Source organism: Crocodylus siamensis, chromosome 2 (assembly GCF_052110815.1).
Source record: "Crocodylus siamensis isolate JL-2025a chromosome 2, ASM5211081v1, whole genome shotgun sequence".
Taxonomy (NCBI): domain Eukaryota; kingdom Metazoa; phylum Chordata; order Crocodylia; family Crocodylidae; genus Crocodylus; species Crocodylus siamensis.
The window spans coordinates 216,192,870-216,218,873 of NC_143396.1; positions in this window are offsets into that span (position 1 = coordinate 216,192,870).

A 26,004-nucleotide genomic window follows, 5' to 3' on the forward strand; every position below is an offset into this window, starting at 1 on the left:
GTGTATTAAGACCTTCCTCAAGCCTGTTGGGAGCCCCATCTGCTGTGGTGGAAAATGTATCACAAGCAAGAAACAGCTGCTTTTTTACCTTTTTGCTGTGCATGCAGGTTATGGGAGATTCACTGTGCTGTCTTTCTACCATAACAAGAAAGACAAGTTTCCCCGTCTCTGCATATGTCAAAAATGGACTTTTTCTGCCACTACTGTACATGGAAATGTAATATTTCTGTTTGCAATTCCAATTTCACAGCTGAGCAGGATCTGCAGAGATGGAGAATTCTAATAGAATTGCAGAAACATTTAATGCAATGACTGGCAGATGGGGAAAGGGTTTGTGGCAGCTCCATTTTTCTGATTATGTTAACAAAACATGGCATGTGCTTTTCTAATGCAAAGACAACAGTTTCATTTACAATTTAAATCTGATGACTGAAACGCTGATTAGATGACTTTTTTGGAGGCTGTTTACCACCTGAATGGTCTAATAATATAGAAATTTTTCTTCCCTCAAATTAACGTTCCAGACTCAGAGTTTAATGAAGTTACACAGGGCAATTTAAAAAATTGTCTGAGTGCAACAACACAATTTTAGTAAATTATTTATACATACTTGATTCTGCAATTAGAAAACAATGGACTATTTTAATCCATATTAGGAAGTTCTTCAAATAAGAAATAGGCACTGCACACAGTGCACAGCGTGAAAAGACTGAGTGAATTGAACTGATGGAAGAGATGAAGGAGCTTACATGATGTGAACTATGCAGGCAGATGTGTAGTAAACTCTCCACATGTGTAGTAAACTTTCTAAAATCTGGTTTAGGGGTTTTCAAGTGTCTATGTGAAATCAGGTTTGAAGCCTGAAAATTGCAATGGGAATTACTTAACTAGTTACTACCCTCCCCTTTATAATATCAGAGGTTCTGGTTTGAATGAATCTATTTTTTCCACCTGATTGAACCTAGCTATAAGGCCTTAAGTAGAGGTTGAATTGGATAAGTTTATGCCCATTTACATGGGTTGTCTGGTTTTGTGGAATCAGAGGTTGATTCAAATGTCCTCTTTAATTCCAACATGGAATTTTGACCTCAGTGAAACAGATTTCCCCTCCTAAAACTGGACTTCGATTATTGAGTTGAGATATTAAATAACAGTGAGACAGTTTCCTGTAACTAAAGGAATTACAGAAGGTGATAATGCACTGCCTGACAGTCAGACAGACATAGGAACGAGGAGAAAAAAAATTGTGGTTTTTTTTCCTGGGGTTTCTCCAGTTTAATCAGGGCTCATTTATAATGCAAGTTGAGGAACTAAATGAAAATTACTTCTGCTGATTTCAGTTGACCTCTGATGATCCTCAATCAATTAAAGGCACAAAGGAGTTACCATGGGATGTTTGCTATATGATTTATTCCTACAAATTATCCTTGGGCTTCAAAATTACAAAAAAAGGAAGTTTGTGGTGCTGAAAGCCCCCCTGACATCATTCTTCCCAGAAATCAGAGTCTCTGTACCTCCCACTTCCTAATAACAAGGTTTTAACTCCTCTCCACTGCTATAGACCTAGTTAGAAACTAGGATCACAATCCCACACCACTAATAGCCTTTCTGAAAGGCAATGGAGACCAAGCTCACCTCTCATACACAAGGGTCATTTTTTCAAGATAGGTTCAGACACACTGAAAACTAGGGAAACTGGTCCTGCTTTTGCTACCAATTCTGTTCTAATCCTGTTGTTACACAGAACACTTTGGCCTCTAGGACCATTACCCCTACAGAAAAGTCACATTAAAATTATATACAATGTAGTTACCAAGAAAACGGCCTCCCAAAAAGAACTGGCCCTAGGCACCATTCTTTGACAGTATAACAGCAGTTAATAGGAACCAATTTGTCCAGACTGAGATTGTCTCACCTTCTCTCACAAACCTAACCCTATGTCCTTCCTATAGTAACTATTCCAGTTTGCCAAAGGAATACTCTGGAATCCCTGGGTAGTGAGCATCTTCTGCTCCTCTTGCTTCTTCTCCCCAGTTTGTCCCTATCCAAACTGTCAGGGACCCATTGCTTCTCTACAGTAATCATAACTCCCTTTCTATGCCGGTCTCCCCTCATTTCAGAGCAGTGCCATCTCTTGTCTTCCCTGTCACCAATGTGTAGCAGACAAGACCATTTCTGGTGACACTTGGATTCTTCTCCCTGCACAAGTATACTAAGCCTTCTCCTTTCTCTTTTCCATAACTTTAACCAGAACAATGACTACCAAAATATGGCAACTTCTAATTCAACAAGCCTACTCCCAATAAAGGAAACTGAGAGGTGTATAGCAGCCAATTTATGCCAACAGATGAGGATGTCAGTTGTCACAGAGCTTGCACCAAGTGACAATAAAGGAGTTTTACATACTGAGGAAGTTAGCCCCCAGACAGGGACAACCCCAGGTCAACAGAACCAGTTCTAGATCCTCACATATATGAAGCCCACATGTAGTACATAAGTTGAGCTTCTGAGTTGTTATGGCTCATGTATTTTGACATCCTAGTTATTCCTTGATGGTGGGGAGCTACCAATTCAAAACGATATAGGGTTGCTCCAAAATGCAACAAGTTCCTATTGGGCCCCCAACAGCCTCAAGATGAGGGAATCACATTGCCTCTACCCTCAGGCCCAGTTCTGTGCTCAGCCCCAATGTGGAGGCAAATTTCTTACTGTACATTTTCAAGTCTCATCGCCTTACTGATTCCAACATTTTTTTTAACTCCCATTAACCATGAGAAGTCAACACCACACTAGGAACCTAGGATAGAGTCTAATCTGGCTTATGTGTCTTCAGAAAAATAAGGGCACAGAAATGGTCACGGCAGAATCCCTATGACTTGCAAGGATGTCTGCAGGAGAATGACCCAGGTGAGATCTCAGAGCCCATATACAACATTAGCAGTTACCAAAAAAGGCCTTCTGACTTGTGAACCAAACAAATCTGATCAGATAAATCACTAACAGGGAATAAATATGGGACCTTAGGATGCCATTTTCAAGTCATTTTTTAGAGTACAACTTCACCTTAAAGTGACATCTGGATCACATATGTCAAGTGTTATTTTGAGCAGGGTTTCAGAGCAAGTTAACAGCTGATAAGTTAAGGTCTCCCAACATGCTTTACAAGTCAAGTTACATACCAGCAACACAGCAACTGTGCAGGTAAATGCAATAGTTTACACCTAGCTGGGGTATCAGAGCCCATTTTATTGAGAGAGGGAATGTTTATGGTGACTTTCATAACCAAGAGGCAGAATTCACATGCATTAAACATAAAGAGGATTCTTCCTTGAAGCTGCCCCCCACCAATGGGGACATATTTTACTATACTGCCCAAACTAATAAGCTTAGTGTAGTATGTAGCGTTACCAGATATGATCTCTGTTGTAAGTCTTAGCCTTGACTATACAATGACGGGAAAACTATTTAAAACAGGACATGAACAAACCAGGAGGATGAGAGAGAAAGGAGATTACTGAGAGTCCAATGAGGGAAGTTAAGGCACTAAGAACCTGTTCTCCCTTGGTATATGATTTTTAATATTTCAGAAATCACCACTTCACACCACCTCAGATCAAATAAAAAATGACCAAAGTTATTTTTTTCCCAGATTCTCCATCCTTTCTTTACCTTGCTGTTTTCTTTTCCCTAACTGATGTCACTCTGCCCTTTCAAGGCTGGGAATGCCGCAGGAGGGTTTTTTTTCAATTAGATCTCCAACTTTGTCTGGCAGATTCCAGAGGTTGTAGATCCCTCTGAGCATTTCCATACATATTTTAGCTGAACTGGATCTTTTGAAGTTACCCAACCACTGGCTATGAATTGGCACAGGACTGGAACCACCACCTGCTGGCTCCAAGGATGAAATGCTACCAACTGAGTCATAAATTGCCCTGTCATCTTTATCCCATCTCTTCCAAGTAAAGGTTGAAATAGCTACCTTGTTTCTGAACCTGATGTCTTTTGAGAGGTATAACTTCATTATATACTATCTACGCTACTCATCAGTCTTAGTTGCAGGATGCGATTAGCAAAGTCTGCAACTGTGCCTGCCTAGTTGTACATTTTTTGCAGCATTCACCCTGAAGCAGCATCTAAAAATGAGTTTTCACTATCTATCTCAGGAGAATTTTATGGGGGAAGGGGGTTAGTTTGTATAATTCTGAAATGCATTGTGTTCAGCTTATGCAAAGTTCACCCTGACAGTCGGCTGTTAAGGATCAAAGCTTCATATGGCACATTGAAAGGTCAAAGCATGCATTAAATTGTGCATTGAAAAAAAATCAAAGCTTTTTAATTTGCAGGCTAGGGCTCATAAATTCATATAGTGGGAGTAGGGTCAGAAGAAAGCTTTTTTCCCTCCTTAATTCTGTTAGCACTGCAAGCCAGTCCTTTCCAGAGCAGTGCTTCCTACTATTGCTGTAATAAGGAATCAGTGGTATTTCTCCTCATAATTTACAGATCCCAAGAACTAAGTGCCTGAGAATCAGGACTCTTGGGTTCTATTCTTTGTCATGACACTGACAGGCTGTGTGACCTTGGGAAAGTCAGATTGATGCATCTAAAATCTTAACTTTAGCCTCTCAGACTGTCAGGCGACTCCTAGAAGAAAAGAGAACATACTTCTTTGCCTCATGTGAGGTTATCAAAGCTGAGTTAAATAAACCATTTTTTGTATCTTCTGACATCTTTAGATCTCTTGGGGCATTCTTTAGAAACAGGGGGCCCTATTCTGATTCCATTCACTCCATTCCCAATAAGGAGTAAGTCCACTGAAGTTCATGGAGATAAATCATAAAAACCAACAGAACAGCATCAACATCTTCCTGTGAATTTATCTTCCTTTCGAGTATCTATTTTAAATTTGTGATGAGTTTAGTTTTCACCAATGTCAGGGGCCTGGTGGCACTGGTTAGGAACAAGAATAGGTGATCAGACATGTTCAGTCTTCTTTGCCTACAGTAATTCCAATGACCTTTGCCATCCCCAAATTGCCTCGATCTAGATAGTCCACATAATTGTGAAATTGCACTCCAGTTCTGCCCTAAATCAGCCCCTGACGTTCCAGTATGTCTTCCGCTTCTTGACCAAGCAGCATTGCCTCAAACCTTCAGCAACCTACAATCCTCCTCTGAAGTTGCTGTAGAATTTCTATTAAAAAAATTGTGCCGGTTTTGACCCACCTTCTGCTAAAGAGACTCAAACTAGTTGTGATTATGGTCACAGTCAGGGCCATACAACCTGAATTTATCCGCAGCCTAATTTTTCTCCAGAAGCAGGGGACAAGTATTGTGCCTTCCCTGCATGACTGTCCCTGTTGAACCCCTTCTCCAGGTGAAGTAGATCTGAGCCCACAGCTCAGTATTTGCCTATCTTTCTGGGCTCATAAGCCTACTTCTGGAGCAAGACTGACTTATATAATTTAATTTCCCAGAGGCCTGTGACCCCACCTGTAAGCACTATAAATCGCTTTGGGGGCATTACCCTTAGCTCCGTAACTGCTGTAACCACTCCTCACTAACACCTTCATGGATCACATCTGGCATTTCTGTCAAGTGAAAGATTTCTGTTTGCTATGATGCCAGCTATGTTTACTTGATATAATGTGAGGGGAGATCTCCTGTCTGCTCTAAAAGGGCTTTGAGGTTTACAAGAACATTGATTCATGCTTGCCAAAAGTTTTCTTGCACTATCTGAGGCTCAGATATAAGTTCACCTTATTATCCCCTTTGAAGTTGTTCACAGTCTCTTGGGAGAGAATGGTTCATTACCGTATTTGCACGTTAGTTGTCAGATAGCACAGTAATGACTTTCTCAAGATTTACAGCACTATTTTCAGCAGACGGAAAGATTCCAGCTAACACAATAAGACGCAGCAAGACTTCACTGAGTGACAAAAAGACACAACAAAATATTACCCCTCTGTACTCCAGCTACGTGAGAAGGCAAAGAAGCACTAATATGAAGGGGGGGTATGTAGGTTAGAGACTGAAACGAGATGTTAGAACCATGCTTCTAATTTCTGTAATATAAATGTCCCCACTCAAGAATCTCAACTAATCAGAGCACACACGCAAAAAAGCTGCAACAAAATTCTCTGAATAAATTAAAAATCCACAAGACTGCAATATAAAAGAGTTATCAAAGCAAGCTCCTCAGAAGCTGTCAGTTCTGAGAATAATGCCTACACATCTTCACAGCAGCCTCCTAATCTCCATAAGTTGTTTGCCAGAGCTGTGCTGAGGCAACCTGTCATCTCCAGCCAACTCTTGCCCCACTTCTAAAGCACAGAGCAATAAACACTTATTGAGAAGCTGAAGCCAGCAGGCTATCTCAGGCCTGGGTTGCTCTGTCAGAAAACAGAAAGGCCCTCGCTAATCTTTTCTTTTGTCAGCTCTCTATTTTATGGGATATAACGAAATATAGTGGGTAGTTAGCTCCATATAATGCCCAATGCCATAATAGTGGACCACCTGTCTGTCTGGGTAAACCATCCTCAGCCGCTGTGGTATGTGAGTGCTTGTTGGTTATAACAGATCACTGGGAATTAAGGTTCTTAGATCCTATTCTGGATTTTGCTGTAGAATTAAGAACTGCCCCCGAGCAAGTCACTTCACAAGTCTGTTCCTCCATTTCTCCAGCTGCAAAGAGGGATAAAAAGGCATTTGTAAGCAGCGATTACTAAGTTTTGAGAAACTTGTTTGAACAGTGATAGATATATTCAAGATATGATGACACAGGTCGATTACAATTATATCTGGACTCCAATTTATTGTACATTTAGATCCAGCTTCTCCAAAAATGTAAAAGTTTGAAGCTGTACAAAATTGTGTATCTACTTTCAAGGTCAGTGCATGGATAAATTGTGTGATAAGCAAAAAATAGATTGATGGCTGGATTAGAGAAAATGACAAGGTAAAAAGCAGATATAAGGATAATGGTAAAGATTTTTTATTCATTTAGCTCCTTTCATCCATGAAGATCCATATGTGCTAGGCAGCCTTTGCAAACAATTGATCTCTTCTCTTGCACACACTTGTTCTCAGTGGCAGAAGGAAGGCAAATTCTCCTCTCATTTCTCCATGACACACAAGGCACATAATTTGAGAGAATGGAAGTAGCATGTACTGCTTCTGTCCATACTATACAGTTCACAGATTAAGAACTTCAGCCTGTGAGCTTGACAAACCCAAATAGGTATGTGGATCAGTCAGATCTGCATGTACATTTTGTTGCTAAAATACTTCATCTCTCAATGACAATATAAGGACAGAATAAAAAACTGCCATCTGGCATGCTGAGAAACGCCAGCATTTCATCAAAGAATCATCATGGAATCATCACAGAGAAGTAAGACTGGAAAGGACCTCCACAGATCATCTGGAACAAATCAGTGCCAGGTGCAGGATCATCCCCATCTAAACTATCCTATACAAATCCATAAACTAACCTTTTCATAAAACTACCATCAACCCTGCCATAACACAAGACACAACACTCTAACTTGCCACAGGTAATGCCGGGAGACCACAGAAGCCAATGTCCTCCTTTGGCTTATCCCAGGTAGAAAGTCATGACCCCCACTACAGAGGAAGGCAAAACCCCTCACAGTCCATACCAATCTGACCATAGAGTAAAATTCCTTCCTGACCCCTAATATGATGATTGCTTTGACCCTGAGTGGAGGGTTTGGACTTCCTTGAATCAGAGAAGGGTTTCAAAGCTGAGCTGCTCTGAGTACTTTCTACTCCCCGATATCTATCAGAACATCTGTTACATTTGCTTCCAAAGTTATTGCAAGTTAATACAATACAACTTCATGCTGGCTTTCCTGGAAAAAATGTAGCAAAAAAAACCCAAGAGAGTTTTTAGGAATTTTAACACTTACATCATTCTCTATCACTGTAAATTAAATGGTTTAAACATGTTTGGTCATACATTTTATTGAAACCAATATACTTCTTACAGCATATAAATTAAATATGACAATAAATTTGTGTAGACTAAGGACTCAATGCCCATCTGGAATCTCAAGGATGCCTCTCACTCCAAATGTGCAAGCCCAAGAGAATCCTTTTTTCTTGCTGGCAATATAGGGTCAATGATATACAATTGAACAGTTCTGAACATACGCAGCATACAAACACAAATCAGTTCATCCTATATATTTATTTAATATACTAATCTCATCCTCAGCCCAGTTTCTTGTGGGAAAGGTGTTCACTAAGGAAAACACAATGAAAAAAATTGGTATTAATTTGTTCCATTGAGAGAAGTCACAGCAAACAGGCCAAGTACTAAAAAGACCATAGAGATTTTCACATTGTTAAAATAGGTCCCACCTGGGCAGATTTGAAATGTATTGATAGGGTAGTTGTAAAGAATGCTTGTGCTGTCTGTAACCCACCTTTCCTGTAGATAAAAAGGTGGCTTAGCTAGGTAGTTCTCAACCCTTTTAGACTCAAATCACCACTTAGAAAATGCAGGCTCTTAGCTTTCACTCATTTTTGTGACAGTAGAATAATAATAGGACTCAAAAAGACCACAACAGGTCAGAATGTTTTTTAACACTATGGATTCTTACTTGAGCTCTATGGATTTATCTTATGAATCATGTTTAGGTGGTTGCATGCAGGATGCCACGGGGCCCTGGTTGAGAATTTCTAGCTTAGACCTTCAGAGTTGCCCACCTTTCCATAGCCTGAAGCTCACTAGGGCTGAAACTGGACAACTGGTTTGATTCACATCAGAGCTTTTCACTTCATCAAGATTCATCAAGCCTAGACCTTACATTAAGTCCCCATTAATTATGTGAATTAACATTTTGCCTCAGAACAATTGCAGCTAATCCAACTTAATTGCAATTTAAGCATAGTGTGTAAATGGCTGGGCCATGCCTGCTTGGATATAAACCATATCCTGGCCAATCAAGACTGCTTCAGACTGGGTTGTCTGTTTTTAGCTCTAGAAATACAGTGCAATCAAAATCAAAAACACTGTGTGTTCATGAACGTTTAAGATATAGAAACAGAGAATTCAGGTCCTAATAACCAGATGTATTTCATTAGCTACTTAGGAATTTTGAAAGACCTTTAAGGGCAGTAGTTATTTAGAAAAGCTTTCAAAGGCCCATCCTGCTTTTTAGGTAATAATATAAGGAGATTTTGTATTAAGAAAAACTCTAGAGCCACAGATTTAGGTCAGGATATGGTATTAATAAGCATTCCTCTGATCATTATCAGACTATAGTGCTGCTCAATTATACGTGCTTAACTTAGAAGTAGGATTTTTTTTCTTCTATCTAGTAGATGAAATAAAATACATTTTCATCATTGTGGTCTTAAGAATAATGTAAACAGTGGCCAATTACAATGAAGAAATTACCACATCATTTTGATTCAATAAATAACTGTATCCTGGGTCAGAACTGAGTATCCCTGGATTCTGACATCCAAGTCAATCCCATTTCACCATAACAAACACTAATTAGATACCAAGTGATTTTTTACAAACCACTTACTCTGATTCAGCTGTAGCTACAGGAGGTGGACTCAAAACTGCTCACACGTTTGTAATTATGTTTCTCCTTAGTGACTGGAAAACCTGCAAAGTGGATAAAAGTTGTAATAATATGACTAGCTGATGGAGTTTTGCACTTAGTTCCATCTCCCTACCCGTTCATTCCACTCCATAGTATCTGAAACCACATGGCGAATGAAGGCTTGCATTTCTGCAAAGGAATTATTCCAACTTTTGTGCTACACAAAGATATGCAGTCTGCATAAAGGTTGCCACAGAATTTTAAAACTTCAAAACAATGATATTAAGCTGCCTATAAGAAAGGCCAAACTCTTCTGGGACAAAAAAAATGTACAAAGCTAATAAGGAGAGACCTCCATGCCCCTTATGTCTCAATACAGTAAACACACCCTTAAATTATAGGCTTTTTAGTACTTCTTGGTACAGCATGTCCATGTGCAATTTTTCCTTTGCAGCCCCGTGTCACTCCTTTTAAAATAACAGTTTGAAACTGTTACCTGAAATTGTTCAACTTTCCAGAAATGCAAAGATATAGTTTCTGCTGTTTCTCCTACTCCTGCCCCTACCACAGGCCCTCCTGAACCAGCTTCACTATCCCCATTTCAGTAAACATTACAGAAACAAATTTAACAATGGTGGTACCATGAGCTGGGCTCCATAAATTTGCATGCAGTAGGAAATAAATTAGAAGGCGGGGGGAGTACAGTTATAGGCATTATATTGGCAATTATATTGTCGCACTGTTCCTTTTCTAAAGAAAGTAAAGTTACTCTAAATTACAGTTAGCTATAATTAGAATTACTAAAATTATTCTAAAGCAATAGCTATAGGGCATCTCTAACAATAGGCAAAATTCAGCCCTCAGATGGGTGGAGTTTCCCCTTCCTGCTCCAGGACTGAATTTGGCCCACACAGCATACTTGCCTATTACTTTGCACTAAATCAAATATATTATGACTTAACACCTGCATATAAAAAATGAATGATGTCTTTTGACTTTTTGTTAATGCACATACTTCCTATGCTAGCAAAGGAAAAAGAAACCCAATGTTTCTTCCAAGACTTGTTTATGGCTCTTTAGCTCCACTTTCTGGTGGTGATTTAAATTTTATAAAGAAATATAAAACAATTTATTTTCATAGCTAAATAAGATGTCACTGTTATGTACCAAAACACAGATGGTATTGAAGTCTCCTGGGTTGGTGGAAGCAAGTGGCAGATATGTTCAATACAATCCTGGTGTCACTGAAGTAAATGGAAATTTTTCATTGACTTTCACTGTGGCCAGGATTTCACTCACTGTATCTTTTTCAGGTGGTACTGAGCTGAGGAGTTACTTCCAGAACCAGATTTTTAATGTTCAAAACTTCTGGGATGTACCAAGCTGGCATTTTCAATTTCTATGTTATAGAGAAAGGCTTATTGTAAAGTTCTGATTTTCCTCAAAGATCCCTGGGTTTTTCTTTTTGTTTGGCTAAGGGTTTTTTCAAGGAAAAAGAAGGGGGTTCATCTTGTTGCCAAGCATCTCTGTTGTCTGTCTTCTGTCCTTACTTTACAGAGGGTTCATGTGAGCCACTGAATGATTCATACACAAGGGCGCATCTACATGTGATGCTGCCTACATGTGATGCTGCCATAGTGATATGCTACAGTGATGTAGCATCCATGGGTGTCTACACGTGACCAGCAGCTACTTCACCATAGTGGTGTGCTCCCCCATTATAGTGCACTGTTATGGCAAACTAACTGCTAAAAATACCTCTGCCATGCATATGGCACAGTACAAGCAGTTACTGTGCAATGTCTTTGTACTTCCTTTTGGAAGTACTAAAGCATGGTATCCCTTTTTGGAAGTACTATATCATGGCACAGTAACAACATCACCATAGGGCAATGTGTAGACACACCCAAGAAATCATTTTTCTAATTAGTTTCACCTTTCATTTCCCCCATTCATACAAAAATCTTGGTCAAGTTGTATGGTGCATTCGAAAGGATTCTGCTGTGGAAAACAGAGAAGTTTCACTTGCCATCTGGACTCCACAGAAGATGCTCAGATAGTATGATGATGAGTATGATATATGACTAGTCAGGCAGGCAGGCAGACAGATAGAAATGTGAGAACTCAGAACAACCTGGAGACCAGCAGCACTCACTGTAGAAGCTTCATCAGGAAGCTGGCAGACCCTTAAAGCAGGGTTTCTCAATGAAGGTCCTATAGGTGGGACTCAGATCACAGTGGCAAAATCAGAAGTGCCATGGCAGGACTTCTGGTTTTGCTTTTTGTGCTTCGATCAGCCATTGCCCCCACCCCCCTTGACTGGCCTCTGAGGGACCCCTTCCTCCCCCCATTCCTGCTCACTCACACACTGGTGGGACCAGGATTTTTTGACCTTACATAGGTGGGATGTAAGGTGCAAAACACTAAGAACCACTGCCTTAAAGGATCACTGAAAGCATTGGAAGCATAGTAGAAATCACACAGTCCTACCTGCCTACAGACCCTAACATCATTACTGGCAATAGAGGCAAGAGATGATGAAAATCACCTGCTCCATCAACTGCTAACTGAAAACCCAAATAGATGGAGGTTTAAGAGGCTGAAAAATTGTAAACCATTTATACATGAAGCCCACAAGCTTCTGGAAGAGACTGGAGATTCTGAATCAAACCTACGGGCAGCAACAGAGTGGGCCAACCACTGGGAAAGATCAGACCCATTCCTACAGCATCTAATGCCAATACCAAATGAATACCCCATTGGGCACAACCTTAACAGTAAAGCATGGGTCAAGTTGAAAACAATGAGATCTGGATATGGACACTTTAAAGCAGCACTTCACAAGATAAACATCTTGGACATCCCCACGCATGAATGTGGTGTCCAACAAACAGTACTAGCGCTAAATCAAAAGGTGCAGTCTTTACAAATGCCTAGACAGGGCACACGGAATTCATACATTGAGTGGCTTATGGATTTGGAAGTTGATATTTGATCCCATATAAAAGAGAGAGCGAGTCCTACCTAATGGACTTTTTTGTACTGGTGACCTTCTGCTGAAGCTGATCTCATCTGAGCCAGAATTGAGCCTTGATCCATAAACTTCCAAGTGTTTCACAAAGCTGGACATATAAGAGCTGCCTTATTCCAGAACTCATCAAAAAAGAAAGTCAAAAGTCTGTCTAAGTCTAGCTAGTTCATCAGTTGCTTGCGATTAAAGCACACCATACTCTGGGGCTAACAGCCCATAGGAGAAGGATGTGTGCAGTATCATAGCCAGCCATCTTTGCTTTCTCATACAAAACAACCACATACCCTTTTACAACTGGAGCTGCCTTTAGCGCAGGCCTAGATTAAGGCTTGAACTTACAATTTCAAACCTTAATCAACATGCCTTAACAACTCAAACACCACAATACTAGAGAGAATGACTTGGTATCCCCTATCCTCAATGATGCAACTAGCAAAGTCATGTGAAATAATATATTTTAAAATGTCTTAAAAGAGAAAGCATAGAGAGATGCATACAACTTAGTGCATGTGAGTTCTCCACTCCATAACCCCTTGTCTTCCACGTTTCACCTATTTCCAGGCTTTGCTTTCTATGGCTTATGTTATGTTATATCTAAAATAGATGATAAGCGCTGTCTTCCTATATGCTTTTTTGTGGTTCTGTATAAAGAATAATACTGTTATAGATTTAGAAAATTTACACTTAAGAAGTTATGCTCTTTGCCTCAGGTCTCTCTACTAGGAAGAGACAGACTTGGGAATGGTACTTTTGAAAAGATTTGATTCTCTTTGGAAACAGACTATTCTATATTTCCTAGGAGAGATATGGAGCTAAGGAAAACTAGAGTTTTATTTTCTTTTCTGTTTTCTGAACCATCTTTATGTTCAGGCTATATAGATGGACATCAGATTTTAAAAAATGCCTGGGATCCTCCAAATGACAGACAAAATATGTAAACTGTTCGATTCAAGATTTATTAGCTGTTTGCAGCAAATTTTAATGTGACAGATAAATCATCTAAGACTAAAAAGGAAAACAATGAAAAAGTATTTTATACCCAGTTTCAGAAGGGATCTTGTGTGGCATAATTGCAGTGAGGCAATGAAAGGATTTGTTTCACCGTTGGGTTATGATTCTGCCAACAATTGTAAAGGCCTCATTTTAGAAAGCTTAAGAATACAAAGCGCTGAGATTTATCAGGTGCAATCTCCACAGGCAGTTTTTCATAGTAGAGCAGTTTATGCGGTATATAATATTTTAATGAATTTTGAAAAAATAGTCTTCTGCATGATTAGTGACATGTATTTGCATAAAGGCTTCAGCACAAAACAGTTGTCCAGTTAGCCCCACACCAGGTTTACATTCACGTTTCTCTTGTTAAATCCCAAACAAAAATTCTGTAAAATGCATGTGTGCAAATACAGTCCACTCTGAAAAAGAGCCAGGGCATAGATCCTTGTCCACAGCATTTAAGCAATTACCTCAGTCCTGGGGTTTCAATGTACAGTCTCTCTCTCTGTGACAGTATTTCCTATGCATTCTCGATTGCCAAGATTCTACTTTTTAACAATGAAAGGAGCCACCTAATGTCAGGTAACTGCTTTGATTTCTCCACACACTTAAAACAATAGCTTCTCATGTCCCCTTTTGTTTCAGACATCTAAGCACCACCTGTCTCTGCTGTTCCAAAGGGCCTGGATGACAGCAGAGCATCCTTTTACATGCTTAAAAGCTTTGAGGACTACAGGCACTGGTCACTTAGATCTGAAGGTATATATAGGCATTACACTTAGATCAACATAACCAAGTTAAGTCAATCTAAATGCCCAATCATACAGGTGTGCAGACAGCTTAAATCACAAAAATGGTGCATTTGATTTAAATTGGCTCACTTGAGTAGATGAACTAACTAAGACTGAGATTAGGTCAACCCAATCTCCTGACCATCTGGGCTAGCAGCAGACATTCAAAAAGCCTGAGCCTAAACTGATTCAATCTTTGCAGGTTAGTCTAATCTGCCTAAGTTGAACCAATTTGCAAGTGTACAGACATTCCCTCTGGACTGAGGAAATGCAGGCACATGCCTACAGTGGCTCAGGGGGCACTACAGCAGCCCTCACTTCCCTTCTACAGTGCTGAGCTGTGGGGAGGGATGGCCACGCCCCAGCAAGATACTCTGATTAGGGAGGGGTTTAAACCCCCAGCCTGCCTGCACAGTCCTAGGCTTTTCCCTGCTCACTGCTCAAGGGACAGAAGTGTTGCCAGCTCCCAGCCCCCAGCTAGTACTCCGAGGCACATGTGGGGTGTGCAGTTGATGCATCTGCTGATGATACTGAGCTTTTCAATCTCCTTCTCCTTGCTTCTTCATAGTGTCTTCAGAAAACCTGACAGGCAAGGAAGCCAGCAGGTAGCTGGTAACACAGCATTTAGCAGCCCATCAAGAAAACAAAAGCCTTTCTCATTAGTTCAAGATCCTCTTAAACAGCTTTTTCCAAGGAAGGAACAGAAGGACGTTACCAGCTGACCTGTTGATTAGTAGGGCTGTATGAAATTTTGCCAGCAGTTTCTTTTCAATGCTGTTTTGACTTGTTTTGAGCTCAAAACAGCAAAATCAAAATGAAACAGAGAGCTTTGAAACAGCCTCGAAATGAAAAAAGTCAAGTAGAAATGTTTTGAAATCTTCAAAACATTTCAATTTTCAAAGCTCAAGCTGGACTTGCCTGCAGGGAAACAGAAACTAAAGTAAGGAAATGAAGGGGGAAAGGGAAAGGAGTGCTCTCAGTACTGACTGTATAGCTGGTCATCCTTCCCTGAAGTCCTTCCAATCCCAGTGTTCTGGGGGAAGGATGGAAACACTGCATAAAAGGTATTGTTTGAACTGCCCTGCATGTGCCTTGGTGGAAGTTGAGTGAAAGCTCACCTTAACACACACACGGTGTCACCCACCCATGTCATTATTTTTGCCTGTCAGTAGCCAGAGGTGCAGGGCCCCAGAACTCAGACTCCCCCTGCACCTATCTCCTTGACCTCTGGCAGGCTTCATGGCCTCAGCAGGGGCTAGCGTGCCTGCAGTTTTCATCCTGCTGCGCCTTAACACATACAGTGTCACCCATGTCACGAGTTTTGCTTGGCTGCAGCTTGAAGTGCAGTTTCCCCCAAACCCCTGCACCTATCTCCTTGAAACTTGGCAGGACTCATGCCATCAGAAAGAGAATTAATACCATTCCTGCAAGTTTCATCCAAATCAAGCCAGAAATGACAAAGTTATAGGCTGTTTCAAGCTTCCCCATTATAGCCTATGGGCAAAACATTGAAACAGCACTGAAACAGCAAAACGGTTTCAATGAAAAGAAATGGAACAGCAGTTTCAAATTGAACTGAAATTCAAAAGGAAACACTGTTCCATTGAAATGTCAAAACACAGGTTGAAATGGAACAGTGCCGTTTCGCACAGCCCTATTGATCAGCTCCAAAAAGCCCTAAGCGGATATTGTCCTATCTGCCTCTGTCCTGTTCCAGTGAAACTGGAGACACACACACAGACATCTCTCAGCATTACTTACAGACTCATAGACTAGCTAGCGTACCACATGCCTACGGTCTGTGGGGCTGGGGTCTGTGCCATGGGAGATGGGAGGCAGGGAAGGAGGGTCCCTGCTTGAGCAGTGAGTGGTAAGGGGGGAGGAGGAGGAGGAGGGGCAGGGGGAAGCCAAGCAGACCCTGCTGTGCCTGCAGTCTCCACCAGAGCTCTGGCCAGGGAGCAGAGGAGTGGGGCCAGCCCTGCTCTCTGGAGCAGACAGCACAGCCCAGCACAGCCCAGGGCTGCAAAGCATTTGGGCTGCTGGGGGTCTGTGGTTTAATTTAAACCAGGAAGGGGTCTGGAACAGACATTGCATAAACCAGTTTAACGCAACTCAGTTAAGTCTGATACTACATTCAACCAGGTTTACCTTAAACCAGTTTTAGACATTTTAAAACTGGTTTATGTGCACTGAACTTACGTTCTGTTACAAGTTTAAACCAATTTCTGATCACTTACACTGGTTTATGTGTAATGTCTGTCCCTAGTCCTGGGCACATTAGCAGCACAGCCCTGGGACTGGGAAAGCCAAGCTGCTTGCCCCATCCCAGGGCTGTGCTATTTTCACCCCTTTAAGCCTCCCAACCCTCCCTCCCTCCACGAACCAGGCAACTCCCACCTTGGACCTGCCAACCCTGCCTCCAATCCCACCAAACCCCCTCCCCATAGACCTGCTAACGCGCCCCACCCCCATCCCAATCTCATATATCTCTGTCCCACCCCAAGTTTCTTACATTGATTTCCCCATGTAGCTCCTGCCACTGGTAAATGGCTGCATGTGCCATTCTTGGTCTATATTCATGCAGGTTAAAGCAAGCTGCGTGAACAGAGACCAAATGTGAGAATAGTATACACACTCTGAAGTGGCATAAAATGAGGGACTCAGCTGCTGTTTCATTAATGGTGGTGGTGTGGAGGTTAGACGCTGTTTATCACACCTCTCTTTCTCTCTTCTGTACCTCTTCAAAATTTTACTATCCCTTATAACTCTAAAGCCCATAGGAAAGTTGTAAGATCGTTACACAAATGCTTCAAGCATCACCCATCACGTGAACACATCTGTATGCTGATTTGCGAGACTTTTGCTTCATATACAAATCCCTTCAAAACAAATACCCTTATGCCAGTATTTGTGGAAGATGACTGAATGCCATCTGAGTACCTTTAAATTCAGCTCACTTTGGATCATTTTTTGCTTTATTCTTCCAGCTCTAGATGAAACTTTTAGTTCAGGACTCAAAGGGTTAAGTGGAGGTTTACTTTTCAATGTTGTTTTAAGATGGTATTCATCTTTCATTTGAATGTCTGCATTCTGCTGATTATCACTGCTCATAAACAGAGTGTTGCTATTCTTCATGTGAATAAAGAAGTGTTTCATTTTTCCTCCACTCTCCCATAGCAAAAAACTATTATAACAGATGGATAATACACAGAGAGAAAAATAACTCTTAGAAGTGATTGGTTAAAGCCTGAAAGTGGATTTTTAGTATGCAAATAAAAATATACAGGCCAGCGGTGTCAAGGGCTTAAAAGGAAAGATCATCATAGTCTCTACTAAATGCATCAATGCTACTAAATTGCCTGTGATCCTAGAGAGCAAAACCTTACAAGAGTAATGTACGGTTTGCTGGGCAGTTCTAAAAGTCAGGTTCCTTTGAACACTGTCTTCCTTCTAGATAACATTGCTGTCTCCACCATCTGACATACAGTTTTTCAAATATTAAAGTAATTTTCTAGACAGCTTTGTGACTAAGCAAAGGATAGCCCTGGTATACATGTAAAAGATTTATAAGGAAAATTTAAAGAGTTATTAAAAGAAAATAAAAAACCAGAAAATGTCCTAGTGCTGTCCTCTGACAGCTGTGTCAGAGATTCAGAAAATAAAATGTACTATGTAACCTTATCCCAAATCCTAAAGGAGTAAAAGAAATGCTCTATTTCTTGATTGTATTATGGTTATTAAGGTTATTGTCTATGTGAGTAAAATTGCATGGCTTAGAGACTGAAAATAAGAGTTTCATCTCTAGGTAATTCAATCAAGAAATATCTGTAGTAAAGGGAAGTAATTGCTAGCTGATGGCTGCCTGATGGACCGCTGTGTGAAATGACTTGCTGGTTTTCAGTCCATTTAACCAATGGACAAATATCTACATCCCTCAAACTACCATTCTGGCAGCCAAAGTTGATCTGATGATTGAAAGTGAATTCCCCTTTCTTCCAGTAATCATTTCTTCCTGGTGAGGGAAAAGGCACAATTTTGAATCAATGTAAGGAAAAACTTCTATTGTTGCACATGCTTTATCTTTTCAGTGAGTATACAGAAGACTTCAATCTCCAGAGCTATTAATATGGTCCCTTTCACCAGTACTTAATTCCATTTTTGCTGAAATGATTTCAGCCTCCTTTATTCAGGAAATGGAAGCAGGACCCCAGAAAACACTATCATCATGTTTTTCATTTTCTAGCTACTGGCCAGTGGAAGATTTGGAGGTCAGAAGGTTAATGCACCGTGCATCACCTCTCCTAGTTTCTGTTGACAGTCCTGCTCCCATAGTTTGGAGGCATAGATTAGGCTTTGAATGCCACAGTTCTCTTAACCCCATTTTTTTTTTACCCAATTGGGGCCAACCTTTTTTGGCAAGCATGCCACAAATTAGCCCCGCATATTTCCCAAGTGCCACTCAGATCTTTTTCCTTTGCCTGATCTGCTGCTCTACATTCTGCTCCCTGTCTTGTGCTCCCTGTCTGATCTGCTGCTCTGCTTTCTGCTTTTGGCCTTATTTGCCACTGTGCTGCCTGTCCCCTCCTCAAACTGCCACATGCCACACACCAAGGCTGCTCATGCCACTTGTGGCACTCATGCTGCCAGTTGGTCACTCGTGTTTTAGACCATAAGTGATTTTTATTGTGTAATTTACTGAACAGTTTATATCCACCTCACTGTAGTAGGGTGGCACAAGATGGCCTCTACTCATCCATCATCAACCTCAGTGGATATCTGAGTTACAGATCTTGCGGTTCCCAAATTTACCAAACCTCTCACCCCTCCTGCCCCTATCAAGCATGCTCCTTCTCAGGCCCTGACCCCTCATTTCTCTCAAGCTGGAATCATACAGCTCCCCCACTCTGAACCTTAGGCTGCATGTCCCCACATTCAAACCAATAGGTGTGACTGGGATTTGCTCCTACACACCTTCCTCTCTAGAGACATGACTCTTAGCAGCAAGTGACTAATGAGCCTTTTTAAAACAAAATATATTGTTTGGTTAGAACCAAATGTTGTACAGAAAACAGACCTTAAGTAGACTCTACATGCATCTAGAGGTCGATCTATTTTTCATGTGGGATTCCTGGTAGGTTGAAGTTTTCCATAGATGTTGCCAACCCTGTGGGTCTCTTAATTCACAATCCGGTACACTCATCTTCCAGAGGATTGTCTTTAAATCCTTTTTAGTCATTTGAACAGACCCCTGCTCTGCAAAGTCTTTTTAATTGCTGCTTAGCAATGCTTTGATTTCCAAGTTCCAGCCAAGACAAAATTTCTGGAGACTAGGGAAGCATCTTCACTGCTCACAGCTCAGCTGTTGTCTTGTAATTGTCCTCCAAGTCTTTGTTGGAGGACTGCTTATCAAAAACCCCATGGTAATACCTTCTAAAGTGTTTCTCTAACATGCTACCTAGTCTATTCATGCAGGACAGCCCAATAACCCAACATATCTATGCAACAATTATCTCAGTGACTAGGTCACATCCATTATTTCTAATTTTTTTATAGATTGGGATTACTAGATTAGTATATTACAGAACTACTTCTGCTACAGTGAATATTGAGGAATGTAACTGTACTGTGAAAATTCATAAATTAGGCCTTTTCAGTGTTGTAGCCACATTTGCATTGAGACACACAAAAAACTCTACAACTTTTGAAAATGTTTGCAGAAGCACTTTGTCCAAGATCACAGAGTGAATCAGTGTTACAACTAGGATAATGACCAAGATCTCCTGACTCCCAGTCCTGCATTCAGATCTGATTTATATAAAGCCAGTCATAAATAGCTACTGCTACAAACTGAACTGAAAAGCAGATGCATGCCACTGACAAGAGAAAGATGGATGAGCTTGGGGAAAAGAAAATGAAAATAATCAAGTGCAATCTATTGTTTATATTTGGTTGGGGGTGGGTTTCAGAAGGTATGTCTGCTAGCTGTTCACTTTTTTTTACAGGCTTTACAGGCAGTAAGTATCCTTAACTATTTACACAAACCTTTCCTCTATTTTGAGCCTGAAGGGAAAAAGTATATTAAAAATGACCTAAATATTAGACTTGCTGAAGGATTTTTACAATACCCAAGGACTAACCCAGCATTCCCTGCACAGCTAAGACTCCCACTGAGTTAAGCAGGAGGCAGCATTTTTTTAATTTTTTTTTAAACTTCACCAAGTTTTAATAAAGCAAGAGTCTACTATTTCAAAATCTAACATCATATAAATGTAAATTACACAGCAATCAGATGAACAAATTCATCATAAACACCCTCTTTACTGAAAAAGATGAAGGGAAAAACATTGCAGATAAAGAAAAGAATCTCATTATGCCACTGAAGAATTTTCTGACTATAACAGCATTTGACATTATCTGACTATGTATCTTATGGAAAACCACAGGAGTAAATACAGTATGTCCCATCAAAAATAAATCACTACTTAAAAATGTTGTAGGAAGGGCTCTGATCACATCTTCCAAAGATGCTGATTCTTGTTCAGCTAAGGGAACTATATGATGGGAATTCTGTGTACTCAGGAAATGCAGGATCTGGGCACTAGATATGGGGGCCAGATTACCTCCTCTTGTAGAAAATATAAAATGTGATGTTCCACTCAAAGTCTCCCCTACATCTCTCAGTTGATGAAGGGTGAGGTTTTCCCCCATCCTATAGAAGAAGCGGAGGAGCCCTGTAGATCCCTTGATCATTAAAGGCCCCATAAATGTTCTAGGTATCTTTGTTCCATTGTGGATGCACCTCTTCTCCCTCCCTGTCCTTGTGTAGCTGGCTCTAGAATACCATGCAATGATGTGTAACAGAGGTGTAATAGTTCTCCAACTTGTCACTACATGTTGCTCAGGTAGCACAAAAGAGGCTGGAAGTGTGCTTCAAGGGACCAGAGGGGAATTATACTGTGCCAGGCACGTTGTAAAGCCAATATAAATGGCCTCTTGCTGTCTCACGAATTCTGATTCAGAAGACTGTGCCAGAGTAAGAAAAGATACAAACCATAGTTCAAAGTGCTACAAGGATCCTGGACTTCTGGATGCTTTAATTTATGGTGGAGGTACACCAACCCCAGAGTTTGTCCAGAATACTTAGAGTATGAAAGCCTTGAGCTGCCCATCCTATGCTCCAAACTTCTGGAGGAGAAGAAATAATATCAACCATTATATTTTCCTGGGAATATCTGTAAGATGAAGGTTGGACAATATGGCTATGGACAGACATTACACATAAACCAGTTTTAAGTGATCAGAGACTGGTTTAAATCTGTAACAGAACAGATGTTCAGTGCACATAAACCAGTTTGAAAAAGGCTGAAACAAGTTTGAGATAAACCTGGTTGATATCAGACTTAACTGATTTGGCTCAAACCAGTTTATGTAATGTCTGTCCAAGAATCTTTGCTGGTTTAAGATAAACCAGTCACCCCCAGCAGCCCAGCATGCTCTCTGAGATAGGCAGGACTCTCTGCTCCACAGCAGGGCTGGCCCCTCCCCTCTGCTCCTTGGCAGAGACTTACAGTCACAGCAGCATTTGCCTGGCTTCTCTCTGCTAAGCAGGGATTATTCCACCTCCCCTTTGTCTTACACAGACACCTCAGCATTAGCTAGCAGGCCACATGCTGGCTACAGTCCATGCTGTGGGAGAAGACCAAGGCAGACAGGCTTTTTAGAGATAATCAACAGATAACTTAATATCCTTCCTTGGTAAAGCTGTTTGCTCCTCACCCCGTCACCACTCCCTGCTAAGCTGGAATTCCCCCCTCCCCTCTGCCTTGCAGAGAGATATCTGTGTATTGGCTTGCAGATCACATGCTGGCTACAGTCTGTGCTGAATCAACAGGTAGAATCAACAGCTGGCTGGTAATATCCCGGTGTTGTTTTCTTAATGAGTTGATAAACACTGAGTTAGAGGGTGATAAACACTGTTATCAATTCCCTGCTGGGCTAATCAGAGTATCCTGCCATGCCCCCCTCAGCTCAGTATTGTGCAAGGGAAGGGAGGATTGCTCTAGTGCCGCCCAGCTTCTAGCCTGAGCCATTGCAGGCATGTGTCTACATGTCTGTAATGTCTGTGCAGTTACAAAGTAGTTTAACCTAACCAGGTTAGACTAACCTGAAGAGATTGAATCAATTCAGGCTCAGGCTCTTTGAATGTCTACCCCTTGCCTATGTTTCTTGCCTATTTACTTCTACCACCTTACACTTCTCAGCCTTTCCATCTCTTCTAGCTCAAACCTTGAAATACCACTGAGGACATCTGTATCAAACCCGGATAATGACACAAGAACGGTTGAGTTCCTCTTGCCCAGGCAGGTAGGACCCTCAGAGGGCCCCCTCCATGCACACGTTCCAAGAGGACAGCCTGTCTCAAGGCAGAGAGGTAAGCCACTAGAATCTGATTCAATTTAGTTGTTGTTCTGTATTTTATTGCATTATTTTACAATAGCTGAACAAACAGCTGATACATTGATTCTGAAAAAAGTCTCAGAACAGTGCAAGCTTGAGACCAGATAATCAGAGCCCTGAGCCACACCAGCTGTGACCAAAAGAAAACCTTTTCCCTTAGACCAAATATTTCATAAAAAAGGAGAAAATAGCTCATTCACAAAACTCTACAGGCTGAGAAGATAAATCATGAAGAAGCCCAGCGGCCCTGTCAATTTAACATGAAAACCCAGGATGGCAGAAAGGTCAACTTTGAGGTATTCCATGAGAAGAACAAAGGTTAATGACACTGAAAAGGCCTAGGTCTGAAGTGGTTTAAATTTAATGTTGGAACTATTTTGAGCCTTCATTAATAAGTAATCCACAGCCCAAATTATCTTGCCAGCTCTTTTTTTTTCTTTGAGTTTTTGTTTTGCAAGCAATTTTACGCTGAAAGCTGCAAGTAAGAAAGAGATATTCAAAGGTATATGTCCAAGATAAAGCGCATCAATATAGAAACCTCTGAGTCATTACTTGTGTTGCTCCTAGCACCTTCAAGTGTTAAAAATAAGAAAAAAAGATTCATAGATGCTTAATTACTTCTGTCCAGAAAAGAGGAATATATGACCCTGTGATATTTTTCTTATTTTCCTACTGGCCCTTTAGGCACCCTCCATGGATGTCTCAGCCTACATGTATTTGGAAAAGCAGGGACGAAAGACATGTTACTCTGCAGCAATATCCTCTTATCATCCCTGTGGAGGTCTGATACAAGATGGTCCTGACTAAGTCTGCAGTATGTTTCTTAGTGTGGGCCACTACATCTCTACTTTCCCAAGCAAAGTAAGATTCTATGGGAACACAGTTGCTACATAAACTGTTATGATCTGGGGACAGAAAGCGAGAGCAAAGGGATTAAGGGCAAGATTTTTAGAAGTGTTCATTTACTCCGTTCCTATTGAAACTTAAAGCTCAAAGCCTCAAAGGTAGTTAGGCATCTGAACACCCATAAGGATTCAAGCCAGAGGCTCTTCCCTGGAGGGTAGCCATCACCCCTGTTGATCTCCTGAGATCTACCTGCTTAGAGGCGTGAATCCCTGGCCAGTTTCATCTCTTCTGGGACAGTTCCTACTGAGTAGGAAGTGCTGCCTCTGCTGCAGGTTTTTCATATGTAGAGGACTCTCTAGCCTTCATTTAGTTACAATTTTGAAAGAATTAAAAAAAAACACCCAAAAGCTTACTAATAAATTTATAAGTTCATTGTAAAAAAAATGGCCTATTAGAAGTAAAACACCTGGATTAAAAACGCATCTCAAGCTTCTACCTACAGTGATTAGCTTCTAAATAAATATTGCCTGAAATGTATTTGAAGACACCATTTGCAATTTACATCTGATTTACTTTCCAATTAAACAGCACTTACAAAAATACTAATAATAAAATGCATGTAAAACCATTCAAGTTCAAATACCCAGAGTAATACTCATCTTCGCATCTCCTGCTTATGTCTAGAGTACTAATAATAGCCTCGGATTTTAACATGAAATATCATATGTAATGGAGGAAAAAAACACCATATTAATGGGACCTTGACAAATTAGTTTAGGACCAGTGTTTAGGTTCTTTAAAAGCATGAAGAGCTGAGGAGAGAAATAAACTCTAGTTGGTAATATTGTGACTAGGAATTATGGGCCAACCCCTATTACAAAATGTGATGCTGGATCTTTAAAGTTCATATTCAGCAGACAAAACCTCAGTTTTAAGGTATTATCTTGAAACCTTATGCAGCATCCTGTGTAAAGATGTAACTTTCTTTTACCTATCGAACTGAAGTAAGGTTGAAAGATTGAAATGACCTTTCTGTGTTTTAAACTTCTTGTGCTAGAAAACTATAATAGGTACCTATCTATACTATACCCTGAAGCTTTTCATTCCACTTCATAAAAGTTTCATATAGATCCTTATTGATATTTATATTCATCAAACAGAAAAGGTCTCTTGTGTATATGTATGTCTTTCAGAACCCCTTTCCTGATTAATATTGTGAATCTGGTCCATGAGAGAGCTGGACAGATACCACAAAAAAGTATTTCTGAAAACACTGAATAAAATCATGAATCCCATTGCACAGAATTTGCAATCCATTTGTATAAACGTTTTTAAACCCAATTTTTGTTCAAAAAAGCATTTCCAAGTGAAAAAAGTCATAAATACTCAGATAAATGTGTACGTGCACTGGAAATATTTTTATGACCACCTTGGAGTCATTTTTTGGGTTTGTGAGAATTACAACCAGAAAGCATGCAATTGAGAATCACTAAAAGCCACCAGGCTGTATATGTTCAAATATACTGGATTTTTTAATAAGGAACAAAGCAGCTCAGCTGACTGAATACCAAAATGACTTTTGTGAACATTAGGGTTAGAGTTTGATTCAGGTGTGTTCAGTTTCTGTAGCTTTCATGAATGAATGAAGCCTTGGAGGCAAACTGGATGGTTCAACTAACCATACTTATTGTAATTAACTAGTCAGCCCACTGGTGGGTCTTATGCTTTGTTCATCCAATCAGTGAATAGCAACAAAATAGCACTACTCTTAGGCTGTGTGCAGACATTTGGGGAGTTTGGATTGTATTAAAAATAGCCACCCAATCTAAGATAAATTGGGTTAGGAACCTAGCAGGAGGGTTGGGTGGAGTCATCAGGGGTGCTGGTGGGTTCCAGGAGGGTTTGGAAGGACATGGGGGGCTCGTGGGGTTTGCAGAAGAGTTTATGTAAATGGGGCACTCATTCTCCCCTCCCCTGGGACCAGGGGCTATTTTTAGCCCCTCTCCCCACTCCGATTCCCAGACAAACAACCCCTACCCAGCTGAAACTATTCCGTCCATCTTTCCTGCTCCTCCTCACACTGGAACTTACTTTCTCAGCTCCTGCCATCTGCAAATAATAGCCTGGTGCCCGGAAAAGCATAGTTCTGGGGCTGGGGCTTTCCCAGCCCTGGGGCTGCACTGGGAACTGTATAGAAGTTCAAGTAAATCAGTTTCACTGGGCCTGAGCTAAGTTAGACTGCCTCAGAGGTACGCTTAGATCAATCTAAAATGCCTGACCTGATCTAAGTAAGGTCAGGCATTTTT